This window comes from Lathyrus oleraceus, chromosome 4 (genome assembly GCF_024323335.1).
Source record: "Lathyrus oleraceus cultivar Zhongwan6 chromosome 4, CAAS_Psat_ZW6_1.0, whole genome shotgun sequence".
Taxonomy (NCBI): domain Eukaryota; kingdom Viridiplantae; phylum Streptophyta; class Magnoliopsida; order Fabales; family Fabaceae; genus Lathyrus; species Lathyrus oleraceus.
In genome coordinates, this window is record NC_066582.1 from 197798957 (window position 1) to 197818121 (window position 19165).

The following is a 19165-nucleotide window of genomic DNA, read 5'->3' on the forward strand; positions in this document are numbered from 1 at the left end:
GCCAAAATATACAATTTCATGCTCTTGTTTCGTACAAGAGGTAGCAGTACATAAGGCTTCGATAAGTATTCTTTGATATTATTTAAAACTCTTTAATGCTCTGATTCCCATCTGAAACCTTCCTCCTTTTTTCAAGCGTAGCAAAGGTCAAAATAAATCTTCTCAAGAAGTTGATCTTTCCAAGTAGAGATTGTAATTGCTTCTTAGCTGTCGGAGGCTCCATATTAAGTATAACCTTCATTTTGTTCTGATTTATCTCAATTCCCTTCTTATGAACCACGAAACCGAAGAAATCTCCCGCACTAACATAGAACACACATTTTAATGGATTCATCTTCAATCCATATTTCCTTATCCTTTCAAAGGACTATCGAAGATGGTCCAGATGGCCACTTTCTGATGAGGATTTAACAACTATGTCGTCTATATAGACTTTCATAAATGTTTCAATGGAATTATGCAACATAGAATTCATTACCCACTGGTAGGTTGCACCAGCATTCTTAAGTCCAAAAGGCATCACTACCCATTCATAAGTGCCCAAGGCTCCGGTACATCGAAAATCCGTCTTAGACATGTCTTTATTTGTAATAAAATATGGTTATAACCTGAATAACCATATAAAAGACTTAAATACTCAAAACCATTCGTCGAAACGACTAGCATTTCTGCCACTGGCATTGGGTATTCGTCTTTTGGAGTGGCTGCATTTAAATCTCTAAAGTCAATACAGACCCTAAGAGTTCCATTCTTTTTAATTATTGGGAATAATGTTGGCTAACCATTTGACATACCTTGTAGGTCTTATGAACCTGTTTTGCAGTAACCTTCCAATTTTTGTTTTGATTTTTGACATAATCTCTAGCACAAACCTCCTTGGAGTCTATTTCGCAGGCTTCTTGTCAGGCTTGATTGGTAGCTTTAATTCCACCAATTACAAGGATCCTAAGCTTCCATCCCCTAGATCAATTTATTTAAAAAGATCTTAAGCCTACATCGAAGTAAGTGGATTTTTCTCAAACCCCAAAGGCTCATCATCATAAATGCAGTCAAGCCTTCGGCTTTCTGAAGTTGTTTCTTGGTCATTCTGGTCAGATTCCAAGTTTTCAGACTGGGTGGCTTCGACAACCATCATTTCTTGTGATTCAGCCTCTAAGGCCGCTATTAATTTGTCTTCAGCCACATAGGCCAAAATCTAGGCCAGGACACTCGACTCATACATCTTCCTAGTCTGATCTAGACCATCTATTATGTCCACCAATGGTTTCATACTCCTAAGTAAATCCATGTAAAGGTTGTAGCTTCATTGAGTAATATATGTCGGCTCATTTAAAGTCGAAGTCGGTTCCTACTGATAAACATGGCAAAATATTAGTCAATTATCGATCAAAGTTCCTTTTGTTGATATGGTTTATGTATGCACGAAAAAAATCTTTGATCAGCCTCAATGTGCTCAACGAACTTGTTCGGCTTCCAGATTATTATTCTTTGATGCATGGAGGATGAGACACAGCTAACTCCATGAACCCACTCTCAACCCAAGAGGAGGATGTAATTTGCCTTGGTTAGAATTACAACAAAGATTGTATGTCGAGTTATGGTCCCTACAACCACATCCAGTTGGAATACACCCAAGGGCTTACTGATCATTCCTTCATAGTTGGATCAAACCATATTATTATACTTCAAGTCGATGTCATACTTGTCAATCCTCTTGAGTAGAGAATATGGCATGACATTAATGCAGGCTCCACAATCAATAAGAACCTTGTTAACCCCGAAACCCTCAACTTTGTCCATTATGTATAAAGCCTTTAGATATTGTTACATTAACATGTCAGGCCTTTCGAATATGGACGTGTCCTCATTGACTGAGCCATCGTGCATCACGTAGTAGCCATTTCTTCAGCAAACCCATCCTCCATTTCAGTTACCTCAATAAATGTGTCATATTCCAATTGCATCACGAATATCATATTACATATGATATCCAACTCACCCTCCGACCCAAAATCGAAGTCATTGCTTACCATTTCCACATCTGACCCGATGGAAACTATAGGTTCATTCTCGACCACTTGTGGTAGTGGAGGAAATAACCTTTGTTTTACATGCTTATTTTCCTTTTGTCCATCGGCTAGAGCCTTAACATTGTTGTTTTTACTCACACTCGTCGCTTCAGAGGCATCCTTTTTGTTTCTCTGGTGCCTCCTCCATTGAGTACAGGTCATTGGGTTCTTTCCCATGTAATTTTTTGAAACATAGAAATATTTTTTGGAAGTTTGGGAATTATCTAGGTAGGAAGATCCCCCACCGACTTCAATCATTTTCCATTTCCCCTTCTCAGCAACTAACCTTCCCATAGGCCCAGACCACTCTTTAACAAAAGCATCAACAGGTGGTACATAAGTCTTAGATTTGTGAGCTTTTTGAGGGACTCTCTCCCCTCTTGTTAAAGAAAAATTCTTGTTGATAGTCTGGTCGACCAACTTTATTCAAGTGTTCAATATTGGTCTTTTCCAACTCTTTTGCCGCTTCTCTGTTGAAGACGATGTTGCCGTGTTGATAAAGAATCACTCTGAATATTTGATCTTACACCATGTTATACCTCGAAAAATGAGAACACGATCTCCCTAAGCGCAATCAAACGCTCGTGGAATGGACTAAACAAAGTCTGCACCTTTATTTATTTATTCCCAAAGAGGGAAAGGGGAAATATCAACAAAACCCCTAAAAGAACAACAATGATATGGGTCGTCGCAACCAAATCAGGGTTCGAGAGTCGATTACGCAATGGGAAAGTATTAGCACCCCTCATGTCTGTTGTATTGAACGGGAACCGTTGAGTTAGTTATACGCGTTAGTGTTAGCTTATAAATATTATGCTTCTCAAGTTATTGAAGGGGAAACAGGAGTAGGACAAAAAAAGTTATGTTTTATTAGGGTGCCTGACGAGACTTTGAATCAAGCTCCTACGTATCTCTGGGTGCGATGGAGAACTCAAGGCTACGTAGTTATGGATAGAAAAATGTTTATTTGTTGGACGATTTTAGCGAAAACTATTTTGTGTCAATCGATGGATAATATTACTTACCCAAAATAGGCGAGGAGTGGATGTTTGTATCATATTAAATGGATTTACAAATCAACGTTCAGAGGAAAATGTCACTTATCTTAACTCACACGATTATGGATAAAGCATTGTCTGGCATCGTCTTGAGACAAAATACATTTCGTTTGTGAAAAGGATTTTGAAAGTTATGCCAAGAGGCAAAAAGGTTTGAATGTGTTTGATGTATTTTTTGGTGATGGTGAGTGCTTGGATGGGCGTGATATGCATCTCGAATCCTAGCCTCTGGAGCTCGTGGTATCCACAATGTTCCTTTTTCATCTTATTTGCAAAAGAGTTTTGATATTTTTATATGTTTTTGAGATTTTTTATGGAGAAAAGGTTTGTGAAAGTTGCATTGGAAGTTTTGAATGACGGCGAGAGCTTGGATAGGTGAGATATCCATCTTGAATCTTAGCCTCTAGAGCTCGTGGTATCTACCACGTTCCTTTTCCATATTTATTGAGAAGTGTTTAATAAGAATTAAGTGTTTTTGAATTTTGATTTGAGAAAATGAGCTTGACATTGGATCAAGCATTTGATTATTGTTTGGATTGAAATAGGTTTTAATGTGTGGTGAAATTGAGTGGAAATTGTTGATGGTTTGACTTGAGAAAAAATGAGTCGACGTTGGATCGAACACTTATTATTTTTTGTCCATTTTAAAATGGTTGATTTTTTTGTTGTTGTTTAAATGATTAACTTGTATAACTAATAGCAAGAAAAAAATATACAAATTACAATCAAAGGGACATGGGTACATTTGTCTTTTTGGGAAATAATAAAGCAATTAAAAGCAAATCCATCAAACAAGTAAATGAAAAAAAAAAGATCTCATTATAAGAAGGTCCAAGAGTAAGCCATGTGACCAGACATAAGCTGAAATCAAAAGCAACCGAATTTAGCTCTAAGCTAATTTAAAGTGGATTCATGTAGTAATCACTCTATAAGAAGTCGAGCAATTGAATCTATGCGTCTGAGCGATGTTCGAAAATTAAATTGGATTTAAACTTCCGAAATCGTAAAGCAATAGTGAACCAAACAACAACACCAAACACAAGCGTAAATCTTTCTAAAACTTCCAACAGTATTATTACAAAAAATCAAACGTAATACAAATAGAAAGTAAAAATCAAGAGAAAAATAAAACAAATAGGAATAGTAAATATAAAAATTGGGTGTTTAAAAACTTTAAATGGGCCCTAAGACCCATAGTCCAACTTTAACCTAAAACACAAATAATAAACAATAAAAATAAAATTAATAAAAAGCAAAGAAAAAAATAAATGACAGGGCGAAGCCTCACTTACCATGATGTCCATGTTTTGTTTCAAAATTAACAACCCCACACCAATAGTATTTTGACACGTGACTTCCTTTTAATAAAATGGAAATAAAATAAGAAATACCCTCCTCATCTCGTGCTCGTAAAAAATGCAGAAGAAACAAAAAAATGAATAAACTTTCTTTCTCATTTTAAGGTCTCTCTCTGTATGGTTCTTTTTCTTTTTAAAACAAAATAAAATAAGAAAGTGGAGGGGAAAAAAAGACCATATCACATGATGCAAACCATCTACTAAAATATATATTCTTTCAAAACAAACAATAAGCCTTCTTCCCTCCCTCTCACATCTCTCTCATGCTCTCTCTGTTCATTAACTCTCTCTCGGCATCACTTCAACAAACAACATATCAACATGAAATCGAGCAAAGCAAAAAAACAAAGAGATATAACAGGATATTGGTTGTGGTAGTGAGGTTATGCTTCATGATTGTATTTGTGGTGGATGAGGGAGACGTGAGAGGTTTGAATGGTGGTTGTGAGGTAGAGCAAAGATTGTAGAAGGGTGAGGTTGTCTGATGTGTTGGATCAGAGAGGAGTTAACAGGATGTGGTGGTGGTTATTACTAAGTGGTGGTGACCGCATATGGTTTTCATGGTGGTTGGTGGTTGAGTTGAAAAATATGTCGACAGTGATGTTGATATGGAGGTGGAAGGGAACACATGAAGGTGAGGAGAAATGGTTGTCGTTGTTGGATGTTCTGTGTATGAGTGGAGGTTCACACGATGGTTCGGGCGGAAGATTGTGGGTGGTGAGAAAATGAAGAAGAGTGAGGGCATGTGTTTGATGGATTAGAGAAGGGTATCATTAGTGATGTGGGAGAAAAGGGGATCTTGGATGGTTTTTGGGTTGGAAGAAAATGAGTGATATGCAAAGAAGATAACCACTTTCTCTGCAACTTTTTTCACTTTTTATCTTATTTGTTTTTCTTTTATTGTTTCTTGAAATGAGAAAGATAGGTAGTAGATGTAGGTTGGGGGTGTTTCTAGGAGGAGAGGTAAAGGATGGAGGGAGTACACTTGAAAAGGAGAGAGGGAGTTTTTTATTGAATATTGTGAGGGTGAGTTTGTGTTAAGTGTGAAACAAAGTCAGGGAAGAATAGCGGCATGCTGAGATGAATGGAAAGGTACAATGAATGTGAGTTGTTATGAGGATGGAGTATTTTGCTACAGTGAAAGAGTGCGTATGTTATGATAAATGTATTGATTTATTGAATGAAGGGCATTGATGAATGCAACATTGCACTCTCCTTCCATTTTCACTTTTCCTTTGATTTCAAAATCTGAAATGGAGTGAGGTGTAGGTTTTTTATTCCCTCTTTCATTGGCTAATGAATGATTATATAGTGACATTCTAGGGTTTTCTAAAATTGGAAAATCCACAAATAAAAAACGAAACAAAATAAAATAAAATAAAATGAAACCACAATTAATTCCATTTAATCATTTCGAACATTTTGACAAAAAAAAACAAAAATAAAAGGACCTAAAATGAATAAAAGTCAAGCACAAAAATGATCAGTGCAAAATAAACTTCTCGAAAACATACAAGTTTTGATCAAATTTTGAAATAAAAAGGATTGGTTAAAAAGGCTCAAGCTAATCAAAATACGACCGAAAAATGAGCCGAAAAATAAAACGAACATACCAGGTTGAACTACGTGAACCGTAGATTAATAAAATTGACGTCTGCAAGCTCGATTTTGAAATTTGTCGCCCATTAATTTCATGTACATTTGAAAATCAATGTGACCGATCTTCCTGTGAATCCAAAAATTTATTATGGTAGACACTTTAAGCATTGTGCATGTTATGCTATGTAGGTGATGCAAATGTCGTGATTAATGTATTGATTTATTGAATGAGGGGGAAATTGTGGTATGAAACATTGGTTCAGGAAGTCTATGAGTTCTTCTTTAGTTTTAGGAAAAATAACCTTCATTTGCTCATGATAGTCGGGTTCAGCTACTTCCATGCTCTCAGCTATGTCTACCATAAATACGTCGACATGCTTGACAAAAAATAAGCCTCTTCAACCTTAGGATCAGGCTCCCTTTCTTGTCTAGCTTTCTGCTTTTCAACATATTTGAGCGTTCCATCCTTCAACATATTTTGAACCAAATCCCTGAAAAACACACGTTGTGAGGTTTTATGTCCAAGGAATTATGAAATTTACATAAACCTTTTTTATTTCTTTGTTCTAACGACGAAGTTTACAATCCCTTAAGAATCAGTATCTGGCCGTTAGAAACTAAAAGGTTAAAAATCTCGTCACACTTGGTTACATCAAATATTTAAGTCTTTGTGACAAGGTTTTTCGTTTTTAGGTTCAATGGGTTTTTTTTCCATTTCAAGGTTTTAATAATTTACACACATAAGAAGGTCACAACTTTAATTTTGCCACATTGACCTCATTCTCTTCAAAACAATCGATATTTATGTTGGATAAACTGTCTATTTCATCTATATCGACATAAGCTACTTTTTATTTTTTATGGTACTTACTTGATCTGGCCTTTTCAGCCTTCAGGCGCTCGACCTGTCGTACCCTATATGTTAGTTGGGACATATCCCTAAGGTACTGAGTATCTAGTTTCTTCCTCATGGATTAGTCTAGGCCACCAACAACCATTTTGACTAACTCATGTTCAAGGACTTGTGTAAAGCATCTTGCCTTAAGAAGTCTAAACCTGTTCTGATAATCATAAATCGACTCAGGCATTTTACGCCTAATATTGGCCAATTCCTTAAGGCTAATTTTCGACTAGCCCATATAAAATTGTTCATGAAACCCTCTCTCTCTCTAATTGACTCCAAGTGTATATGGAATTAGGAGGGAGTATTGTGAACCACGTAAAAAAATTGTTAGAGAATTTGGGAAATATTTCATCTTTAAATTCTCACTATTTGCTATATCCCCTATCTTAGTCTGATATATAGCAAAATGCTCGACTGCTGACTCGTTAGTCTCACCAGAAAACTTAGTGAGTTTGGCGACTTTCCAACCCCTAGGGAGTTCAATTTTTCGAACCTATTCCAACATTAGAGATATGTAATTAGGCCTATGAAGGCCAATATTAAGGTCATTTTGGGCTAGAATCTGTTCAGCCATGTTTGTTATATTATTATGTCCCCCAAAATTATTTTGTTGGACATTTCTAAGTATTTAGTCGACATCCTGGTTTCTGGGCACCTTAATTATCTTAGGACCATTTTGTGTTTGGTTCCTCTCGGCCATCTCTAGTAGAGGTTGCTTGACTAGAACTTGGTTAACAAGTGGTGGCACAACTGGCGTCGGAGGCGCCCCAAAAAACTCAGCAATCCTGCCCATTTAATGGGCTTACTACTGGTAACTTTAGGTGGTGTTCTATATCAAATGGTTAAACACCATACCTCTTTGTTGTGTCAACATATTTATCATTTCATGGTTAATTTCGTCCATTTGTTTCCCCATGGTCACTAAAGAATCATTAGTGAAAGTTGGCATTATGGGAGGGGCATATCGGAATCCCCCTTGTGGTTTCCTTATTCGACCAAGGTTGCTTATGGAAGATCCTGACTCCAAATATGGATTAAGGGGTGGAGTTATTATTGCATCATTGTCTACAAACATTGAAGCATGGTTGTGCAAGCCCGCCATCATGGAAATTGACATGCCATAAGGATAGTTCCTAGTAACTAGAGGCATAGTAAAACTTGGGACATATGGGGGGTTATTATCCTCAATAATTATCGCAGTTGATCTAAGGAAAGTTGGTACACTTGTTACCTATGGTAAACTAACCATCACTCCTGGCATCAACGCTGAAGTCGATACCGGAGTTAAAATAGGGCCTGTAACTCTGATGGTATTCATTGTCCATGCCATACTAGTGGTTGTAGTAACTGGTGGTTCAGAGTCTAGAGTATCATTTTGGCCTCGAGAAGCATTCTTTAGATTCACCATTACTGCTAAAATCCTACCACTCCTCAAACGAGTTTGACCCCGAACATTAAAAATCTTACCACTCCTCAAACACATATGTTAATAGACATTGGAAATGATAATAGAGTAAATAATACGACGATTTCTACAAGAGAAAAATTATTTTTGACACAAAAAACACGGGTGTCCCACTGGGCGAGCCAGATTATTCGCAGGTGCTTTTAGCGAACAATCATAAGTTTGAAAGTCTTTGAGATTAACTCAAAAAATCTCGATATCAGTTTTGTGTGAAGACTCTTAATGTGACGTAAGTGTAAGACATAACTACAAATGTCTGATTGCAGACAATGTGAAAGTAAACTTTAAATACAATAAAGCTTAGATTAAAGTAAAAATAACTTGAAATAAACAACATTAAATCAAATATAGTAAATGAGAAGAAATAAAGTGTGTTTCAATTAAGGAAACATAAAAAGTACAAAAAAAAGGGCGCACACTCACATAATTACTCACAAACATTTTCGCTCTTTGGCTTTGGTACTCCAGTTCTATAGAGAATGTATGTGAAAATTTGCAAACCTTTATTACAACACATGAGTCTACTATAAATATTGAACTAGGAATAACTGCCTTCGACAGTTTAACTCTACAGAAATTGACACGTCATTCGAATACATGCAACTCCTGTCTCCACGTCTTGCCACATCGTCAAGGCTTTGAAAATGTTGAAACCGTTATCCCACATTCTCTAACTACTTAGATACTAGTAACTGTTTGCTTGTCGAAGGTAGTCATTAAATGCCTAGAGTCTCATCCATCATTGGTTTCCTCAATCTTCTAAGTATTCAGAGTCTGTCGGAAATTCCCTCTTCGACATGGTATCGAGTAGTTACTCAGGTATATTCCCGAGACTTCTTCAACTAATTCTCAAGATGTGCTCTTGAGGTTCTTCCAAACTACATCTCAAGATGTCAATCGAGAAGTTTCAATCGATGTGTCACCATTGCCGACTCTTATTCATAAATGCTAACACTTAGCATTTCACAAAATGCAAAATTGACCTGACTTTTTCTACTAAGTAGAAAATCTCAGGTCAACACTGTCATGCATCATGGCGGCCGTCATGACATCCAGTTCCAGAATCTCCTGCATTTTCTCAGTCCATTTTTCCATGATTTGTCCATAATTATGCATGATTTACGAAGCATTTGGAGTACGAAATCACTATAAATAGGGTTGTAACACGTTGTAAAAGACATCCAAGCTTTATTTTGCCCTAAATTTACAATAAAATCCAGTTTTAAATTTTATGCAAGTTTCAAGTTTTTTTTTCTGCTGCAATTTCATTTTGTAATGCTATATTCTTGGATCAAAGTATCCCTTCGAAACACCTTTAATTTCATAAGCAATTACAATTATTTTTAAGTTCAATTCTTTACTGTTTTTAATTATGAATTCATTATATGCATTATTTGTTTCTCCATTTAGCATGGTTGGGTAGTGTACTTTGAGTCAAACACAAGGAATACCATACCGACATAACACTTGTGAATAGCATAAATTTTTAATCGTAACGAGAATTAAAATATTGTTTTTTAATTTCTATTTTGAAAAGAAAATACTTGCTACAAAAGTATGAGCGTCGATATACCATTTAAATTCCAAAAGGGTGGAAATAGTATCCGACCTTGAAATTCAAACTTTTGATTTTGAGATAGTGAAAGCGTCTCTAAATTAATCGAGATTTTTTAAAATTGTAAACGGATTTTAAACTTAAGATTTATATTGTGAAAGTCAATACTTTGCGAGTTTAAGGTTTGGTGATGCGCTGATGAAAATGGGCGTTACCACTAGTTGAGTATTTTCTTAAAAAATATAGAATTCTTGTTATGATTAGGTGTTGCGATTTGTATGAGTAAAATTGGTAGATAGGAATCATTGTCCCAGTCTCGTATTTTAATATTGAATTAAATTCGTTATTTTCCTTTTCACACGAAAAATAAGTTTTCACATTGAGTTAGATACACATAGAAGGATAACATAACGATACTTTTCATTTGGTCTATGTGGATAAAATAATGCTTTATACTACTCGATATAACCGTATACTTGTGGGCTATCATTATTCTTGTACTTGAAAATATTTTAGATATGACTAACTTATAGGGAACAGTTGTGAGTGTAAGACCCCAATTTTGGCCCTAAGATCCCTCATGGCCCATAACATCTCATATCATGGCCTCAAGGATCATTGCATACCCTAGCTTCCCTCCTAGTGGGTGGGTATCCTTTGAGTGTTGGTTCTTTAATCACCAAGCATGTATTGCATTGTATGTCATTGATTTTCATATGTTTACTAACCAAAAGTACAAAAATATTGTCATCTAACCTTGTTGCTTGCAGATGAAGCAATCATCAGTCAAACAGTCAAAATCAGCCATTGAGCAATGGATGGTGACCATTCTTGAAGAATTTGGGCACCATGATCATTCATCAAGAGTTCATATAACTTGTGATATCGTTTTGGATCAAGATCTCATGTGAAAGAGGCTTGGAATTCATCAGAACATGGCTCAGTCAACCAAAACCTTAGAAAAGTCAACTGAAGTCAACTGTGGTCAACTGTGCATTTAATCAGGAATTGGAAGGTGTGAGATGGTTGGAAAAGTCTCATTCATGTCTATATGAGCCTCATTTGGAATTTCAAAGATCAAGGTTGAAGAATTTGAAGTCAGACAAAAAGTTTCCAAAAATGGAAATGACCTGTAATTTTCACCTGCCCAAAATGGAAAGTTTTTCTCCCCAAAATTACTTCATCATACAAGCTTCAAATCAAAATTTGTCCAACATGAAAGTTGAAGATCTTGTTCTTGCCTTTCCAAAAAGTCCAAGAACACTCATTTCCCATTTATGGTTGGCAAGTTATGGTCAAATCATTTTCAGAAAATCTTGAAATTCAAAGTGCCATAACTTTCACATGGAAAGGCCAAATTGGATGATTCTTCTTTGAGCAAACCACATTTGATGTGCACTATCCAAATACATCATTACATTTTACCAAAAACCTTCACATAAAAAGGTCATTTTTCAAGTGTACTAATTAAAAAGCAAGGGCAAAATGGTCCAAATCTCAAAGTACATGGAATTTTGACATGGGACCAATTCCAATAGCTTCCAAGCATGATTTATGACTTGCTCAAGGTGGAAAAACACTGTTACATTGACCCAAACCATCCAAGGGCAAAAAGGCCAAAATGCTTAAGTGAGCTTCATTTGCTAATTATCAAAAATGGCCTAATCATGATTAAGAGTGGATTAAGGGCACATATAAAAGCTTAATTCTAACTGTTTCTGAGGAGAATCACATTTTCAGATCCAATCCAAAAACTCCCAAATTCTCTCACTTTTCTCCATTTTCACATAAACACTTTTCATCAAATTCATCAAGAATTCGTCACTTTTTTTGTTTCTTCTTGTATGATTCATCATTTGCAGGTTGTATAGAAGATCTGTTGCAGCAAAAATTTGGAGAAACTTGAAGAAATTCGCAACTGTCCAAGCTTCACTCATCAATGGCAAGTGGAAAATTCTTCATGATCATGCACGGTTGAGCTGCGAATTCTTCATCATTCACCTCCTACAGCATAATACTACATCTGTTTTCAAGATTTGGATCAAAACAAGCAAGGATTTCACACTGCCACTTCAAGAAGGTGAAATTTCGAACTCATTAATTCGTGCAATTGCCATATGGATTTGATAGTGCGTTGAATGTAGAGCATTTTGGCATTTGAATCACGTGTTTTAATTGAGTAATCATCAAGATATCTTGATTCAAAGTTTATGCATCAAAACTTCTTTCGATCGGACCTTTATGTACGTTAATCTTTAGACAAAATCATGGACATATTCGTGACCTACATCGAACACCGGTTCCAACGGTATATAGCACGTGTATTTTCGTTGCAATTTGTTCATAACCACTTCTGGAGTGATGAACTCCATGAACACGCGATGAACAGCTTCGTTTCTGGAAAATTTCCGCGTTAGATCCTGTTGCCTTGGCCGCGCATTCAAATACCTGTTTCCCTCCAAATCCGGTGAACCACAAAGCGCCACCGCATTAAATGACACTACGTCGTTTTTGGCCAGGCTAGGATATTTACAAAACTGCCATCCGCAGCATAATTAATTCATATAAATCTTTAAATAATTATTTCAATAATTAACAAATCTTTAAAAAATCATATAAAATTCAATTTTAGTCCAAATTAATTGGGACTTTTTTTGTTGGATCCCAAATTTCCTCTAGGATTTTTTAGGCATAGTAACTCATGTTGTGCCTGGTGATTTTTTGGAATGGATTAATGATTTTTGACATGTATGCTATATTCATATGTTTTACCATTTTAATCACCAAATAATCATGCTAGCTCCAATTTGAATGAAATTTCACATGATGATTCTTGACTCTCTCCTAGAGATTTTGATATCTAGTTTGTAATTTTTGGATCTATGGTTTGGTAGATATGATATAATATTTTTGAGTGTGACAATGTGTGTCACACTATGCTATGCTGTGTTCATGATTTAATTTTCCATGCTTTCACTAGGCCTATGGCTCTGATTTTTTGCATGAGACACCTTGTATATGTCTAGTTTCACCATGAATTTTTGTGGATTTAATTGATCCATTTCCTATTTGATTGACATTTTTGATTGCTGTTTAGCATTTTTAGGGTTTTGCTTGAGTAGCAAACTTACATATCTTGTGAAATGCTCATTTCTTACCACATGAATGTGAAAATTGGTGGAGTGTTTCTTAACATGTTTAGCTTCAATTTGGCTTTGGTCCCATTCATTTCCCATTTGTTCATACTGTTTTACAATTGATTGAAATTGACACTTGGTTTGTGACCTAGTTTAGGTTGATTTTTGCATGCCATGCCATGTTGAATTTAATTTCCCTACTTCCATATGTCCAAATGCTATGAAATTTGATATGTAGCTTATTGAATGTGTCCTGTTTAGAATGGAATTTTTGTGGAATTTATTGAGCTGTTTTGACATTTGTTTGATTGAAATCATTCTGTTTGCTCATTTATGATTCACATTTGCTTACTTTGAGTTAAATTGTGCATAAAATGAAATTAGTGCATAGTTTGGATGTGAGGCCAATTGGATCCTTTTCTTAATTGAATTACCTTGATTTTGATCATGTTTCACTTGCTGTTTTAACATTTTTCCATCCTTTGGACCCTAGGCTTGTCCTAGTGGTCTTGTTACTCATGTTTGAGTTTGACTTTGACTTTTCAGGTTAAGAAGCAAAGTGCTTAAAAGGAATTAATGCAAGTTGAATTGTTTCATTTGACTATTATGAACTAACTTGTTTGTGTTGTAGGGTGCTTGGTTCACTTGAGCTTTGTGCTATGCACATTATTGTTTGATTGTACATTGTTTGTTGATTCTTATGTTGTTGTTTTGAGTTAATGATTGGGATGCTGATTATATTTGATTGATTTCAGGTACCCTTTAGTTGCTCAGTTCTTTTGAGAACTTGCATTGCTTTTCTTGTATAGCATTTGCATTGAGGTAGACTCTCTTGTCTTCATGTAGTCTGGAAGACCTGGCTTTTTATTTAGCCAGGCACCTGTCTGAAGTCCTCCTTAAGAGGCAATGTTTGTGATTGTTTATGTTTGTCCCCAAGCAGGTAAAGTCCTTTTAATAAGGCAATTGGTGGATATAAGAGATATGTAGCCTATCTCCCATTATTCTGTGAGTCTTCCCCTTGCTCCCATTACATGGTTGTAGCATTGGGATCCAAGCCCAAGATCTATCGAGTCTAATTTGTGGAGAGAGTTCCCCCTTTCTGAACTCCCACACCTTCTGATATTCAATACTCTCTCTGACCAGAGATAAGAGTGATGAGGCATACCCCTCATATCCTTTCATCTGCTTCACCTTAGCCCCTCAATGGCAAGGTTAAGAGCAACTTTAACCCTATTCCAGTTGGCTTTAATGCCTCACCCTTTTGCTTGAGCCTCATTGAATGGTTATAGTGTATGCTACTTGAATTTATGTGATTGATTACTTGATTCATTTATACATGATTACTTGATTGCCATTGTGCATTTATCATCATTGATTTCCATTAGTGCATGATCATTTCATTTGTCCTTGTGACATTGATGTTTTCCCATTGAGGACAATTGTAAGTCCATGTTGATTGGCTTTTGTTCCTATGACATGGAAGGGATAGAGTGTAAGACCACCTCATTGGTCACTCATATCCTCTTTGCTCTCTGATTGAGCTTGTTGTTGTATGTGAGGATTCATTGTAAGTCCATGTAACTTGGCATCTGTTTTCCTATGATCATATGTGGAGGTTAACCTAAGTCCAGATAGATTGGCAGTTGACGTCCATGTTTTGTTTTTTGTTTTACCTTTATGAGATTGGAGTAAGACCATTTATTGGCATCCGGTATCATTGCTTTATTTTAGGAGATTGGTGTAAATCCATTTATTGGTATCCGGTATCCGCTCTTGTGTGAGATTGGAGTAAGACCATTGAGTGGCATCTGGTATCACCTTGTTTTTTATTTTACTAACTTGCTTTTGTTGCCTCATTCCAAAGGACACACTTGAATCATCTTCTATATGATTTCAAGAGGTGAACCTCTAGGAAGTTCGACACTCCACCATCCATCCATTTTTGTTACAAATTCTTTTTCATATTGTTGACTTTTCAAACTTGTATATACATGTTGTGCAAACATTCTCACCTTCTTTCCAAATTAGAAACTTGGACCTTAAGTCCATGATTTTCCAAACTTCATTTTTGTAAATACTTCATTTCGAATTGACTTTAATCATACTTTGACCATATTTTGTAGATAATCCAAATCAATTAACTTCACCCATTCAAATGATTTTGTGGCTTTGTCCATGTTTGTTAAGTTTTCATACATTAGCTATAAGTTTGATTTACCCTAGTTGGTTGATATTAATCTCACCTAGTTGTCCTTAGTTGATTGAATTGTAAGTCTTCCTTGCTTATTATAGGGTTAACCCCTCTCTAGCAAGTTGAAGCTTTTCTCACGTGGTGGACTTGTTGTTTCTTGAGGTTGAGTTTTCTCCCGTGGGTAACGTAAGACCTTAGAGCTTGTGTTTTAAAATTGAATCCACTAACTTTTGGAAGTTTTTAGCCGAACTACGGCGTTTTGATCCTTACCTTTGATGGAAGGTACGTAGGCAACGGGTTCATCCGTTCGAACACAAAAATAATTAACATGTACATTCTTTTCTCATCATCCCACTCATGTTTGCACAATATGTCAAAAACAAATAAATATTTTTCTTATACAACAAGTGTGAAAAAGGTTCCCTAGGAGTACCTAGGACGCATTGGGTGCCTAACACCTTCCCTTTGCGTAATTTACCCCTTACCCCGATCTCTGATCTTTTTATTAGTTTTCTACGTGTAAAACTTCTTAGGCTTTTGTTCGCTTTTTAGCCAGTCCTTTGGATAAATAAAAGTGCGGTGGCGACTCTATGTTTATTGTATACTTTGCTTATGATTTAATCAATAGATCATATAGCGACGAATACACCGCTACAGTGAGGTGACGATTCTAGATGATTATGAACTTCACATAGGCAGGCCACACATGTCGAACAAACTAAATATACGTTTGTCTCTTTCGGGGAGCGTTACATGTGTGTCAAATTATAGTCCCACTTCCTGGTATGACAATTCCACCATTTCCTTATCCATGTAGAAAGAACGATTCCTAGGATCTCTTCATCCACCCATCAATAATCTTCAGCGTCAATGGACAATTTCAAGGTAATGACCTATTCACTATGTCTTATTTACTATTCAAAGACAAAAAAATATGACTATAAGTCATACATATGGATTTTTCTTCCAACCAACATATCACTTCATCAAAGAGTAACCTTATGCTAGAACTAAATTTCTAAACCCCTAGCAAGGGCACGCTAATCACTTACACATAAGTACACCCTTATCCTTGGACAACACACAAGAGTACGACCCTCATTCCATCAGGATTGTGGTTCCCCGTCCAATGGTTGCCTGCACACCATGCCAGACAAACTGTGGACAACTAGAGATGGCAATGGATATCCATGGCAACGGGTACTAGTCCTCCGCTACCCATCCTATTTAGTAAATATAATACTCATACCTGACTCATACTCGTGCGGGTATTCGTCAAACAGGTATCAGGTATCTGTGGATTTTGATATACCCACGTATATTTACGTCCATGGATACTATTATATTTAAATACTATTTTAAAAATATAATTAATTAATTTTTGCAGATACCCACGGGGTACGGTTTTTTTGCCATCTATATATCTATATAGACAATTATAATTGTCATCTATATATAAGTGTGAGAGTGTGTCACACATAAACATTTTCAATCAAATTTTTAAAATTCTATCTCAGTTATTTACTAATTGATGTAGCACCTCAAATTTGCACATCTCATTTTGTTCATACATTTTCATGATTAGGTCATTAACATTACATAGTCCACTGCATAGCATTGCATTGTCCTTTGCCGAAGTGCAAGTCATCAGACAAGATTAGGTCAACTGGTCAGGAGAATCAGTCAAGCAAGCAAGAAAGTGCATTTCTCAAGGAAACAAAGCCCTATGGTTGGTTCATCAAGTTCACATGATTCAAGGATCATTTTGAAGTGGTTTGGCCAAAGGTTGGATGCTCATAAGTCATCAGTCGTTGCACAATGCATCTGAAACCCTAGAAAGTCAATTGTGGTCAACTGTGTCTGAATTCATGGATTTGAAGGTGAGAGTTGGTTTGAAAGGCTTCATTCATGTCCATACAAGTCTCATTTTACATTTCAAAGATCAAGATTGAAGAATTTGAGGTCAGATGAAAAGTTTCCAAAAATAGTAAGTGACCTGTAATTTCAAACTGCCAAAAATGGAAAGGTCTTCTCCTCAAATTTACATCATCATACAAGCTCCAAATGGAATTTTGTCCAACATGAAAGTTGAAGATCTTGCTCTCACCTTTCCAAAAAGTCCAAGAACATCCATTTATCATGTGTGGTTGGCAAGTTATGATCAAATCATTTTCAAGGAAAGTTGAACTTCAAGGAGGCATAACTCTTGAACCATTTGGCCAAATTGAGTGAGGTTTTTTGCTACAAGTCAAATTTGACATGTTCTATCATAATCCATCATTACATTTCATCAAAAGTCATCACATCAAAAGTCCATTTTTCAAGTGACTTGAATTTAAAAAGGGAGAGTTAAAAAAGTGACTTTCAAAATATGCATTTGCCACCCTTTTAAGCTTCACATTTGGTCTTAAATCAACATTTGGGATATGCTTGAGCTGAATTTCGTGCACTGTAGCAATCATACATGAACATGAAGGTTACTTTGGCCATTTAACATGAAAATGCATTTTCACTAATCACTTTCACTTTGCCTAATCATGTTTAGCTAATTGGATTAAGAGGGGGTATAAGACCTTAATTGTAACAAAATTCACATTAACACAATCACAATCTCAGATCCAAAAACAGAAAATCTCCAAATTCTCTCAAATTTGTTCAAACTTTTTTTCACTTTTCCATCGAATTTCACCATTGCCTTTGCTTTGTTCTTGCTTGATTCATCATCTGCAGGTATCATTGAAGTTCTGTTGAGGCAAAGAGTGAAGAAATCTTGAAGAAATCGCAACTGTTACATAGAGTATCATCCATGGCAATTTGAATTTGGAGCAACATTGAGCATAATTGAGCTAAAGACTTGACTTCATTCATCTCCTAAAGCATCAAAGAGCATCTGTTTCAAGCTTACACATCCAAAAAACTCCAAATCGAGATCTGCACTTCACACAAGGTTGGAATTCAAAACTCTCAATTCATGAAATTAGGTTATGGCTTATGTAGATCTCCAATTGTAGAGCATGCTGCACTTTGTAGAATTGAATTTCATTGAGTATTGATTGAGATATTATGAATTAAAGTTTGATGTTCCAATTTTATTTTGATCGATCTGGACTTGTTAGTTTGAATTAGGAAAAATCATGTTGAGATTATTGATGTGCATGATGAGACGAGTTCAATGATGTATAGTTTGCAAATTTTCATGAACATTTGTTCTTGAGTGATTTCTGGATGAAGAACATGATGAAGGTGCGAAGAACATTTTCCAGACTAGTGTTAGATCTTTGTTTCCGCGTTTGCATGAGGTTTAGGTGTTAGTGAGCCATGTGACCAATCCCGTTGCGCCAGGTGTATAAGTGAAACGGCGCGTTTCACTTGAAACGCGCCAGATTTGAATATGAGCGAGGTTCGATCCTTCGCTCTGGCTTTTTCTCCTTTGGCTTTTGGCAACTTATTCCATCCATTATCCATGTTTCACTATGCCTTTGTTCTTTTTTTTAAATTTTTTTTCACAATCAAAAAATGATAACTCTCTCAAAAATAAACCAAATAATATGAGGTTTTTTTCACCATGATCCTTGTGATGTCCTTGATTTTTTGATGATTTTTAATAAATTTGTGCACGGTTGGAAAAAATATTTGGCTAGGGTTTGTTTTCACATGTCATTTGTTGCACCATGCTTACTCTTTTGATCATGAAACGATGATGCTTAATTGGAAATTCTTGAAATTTTACATGTGTGTTCTAGACTCATTCCTGGTCATTTTGATATGTGGTTTGTGATTTTTGCATTCCTGGATTGTGAGATATGCTATGATCTTTAGAGGTGTGACA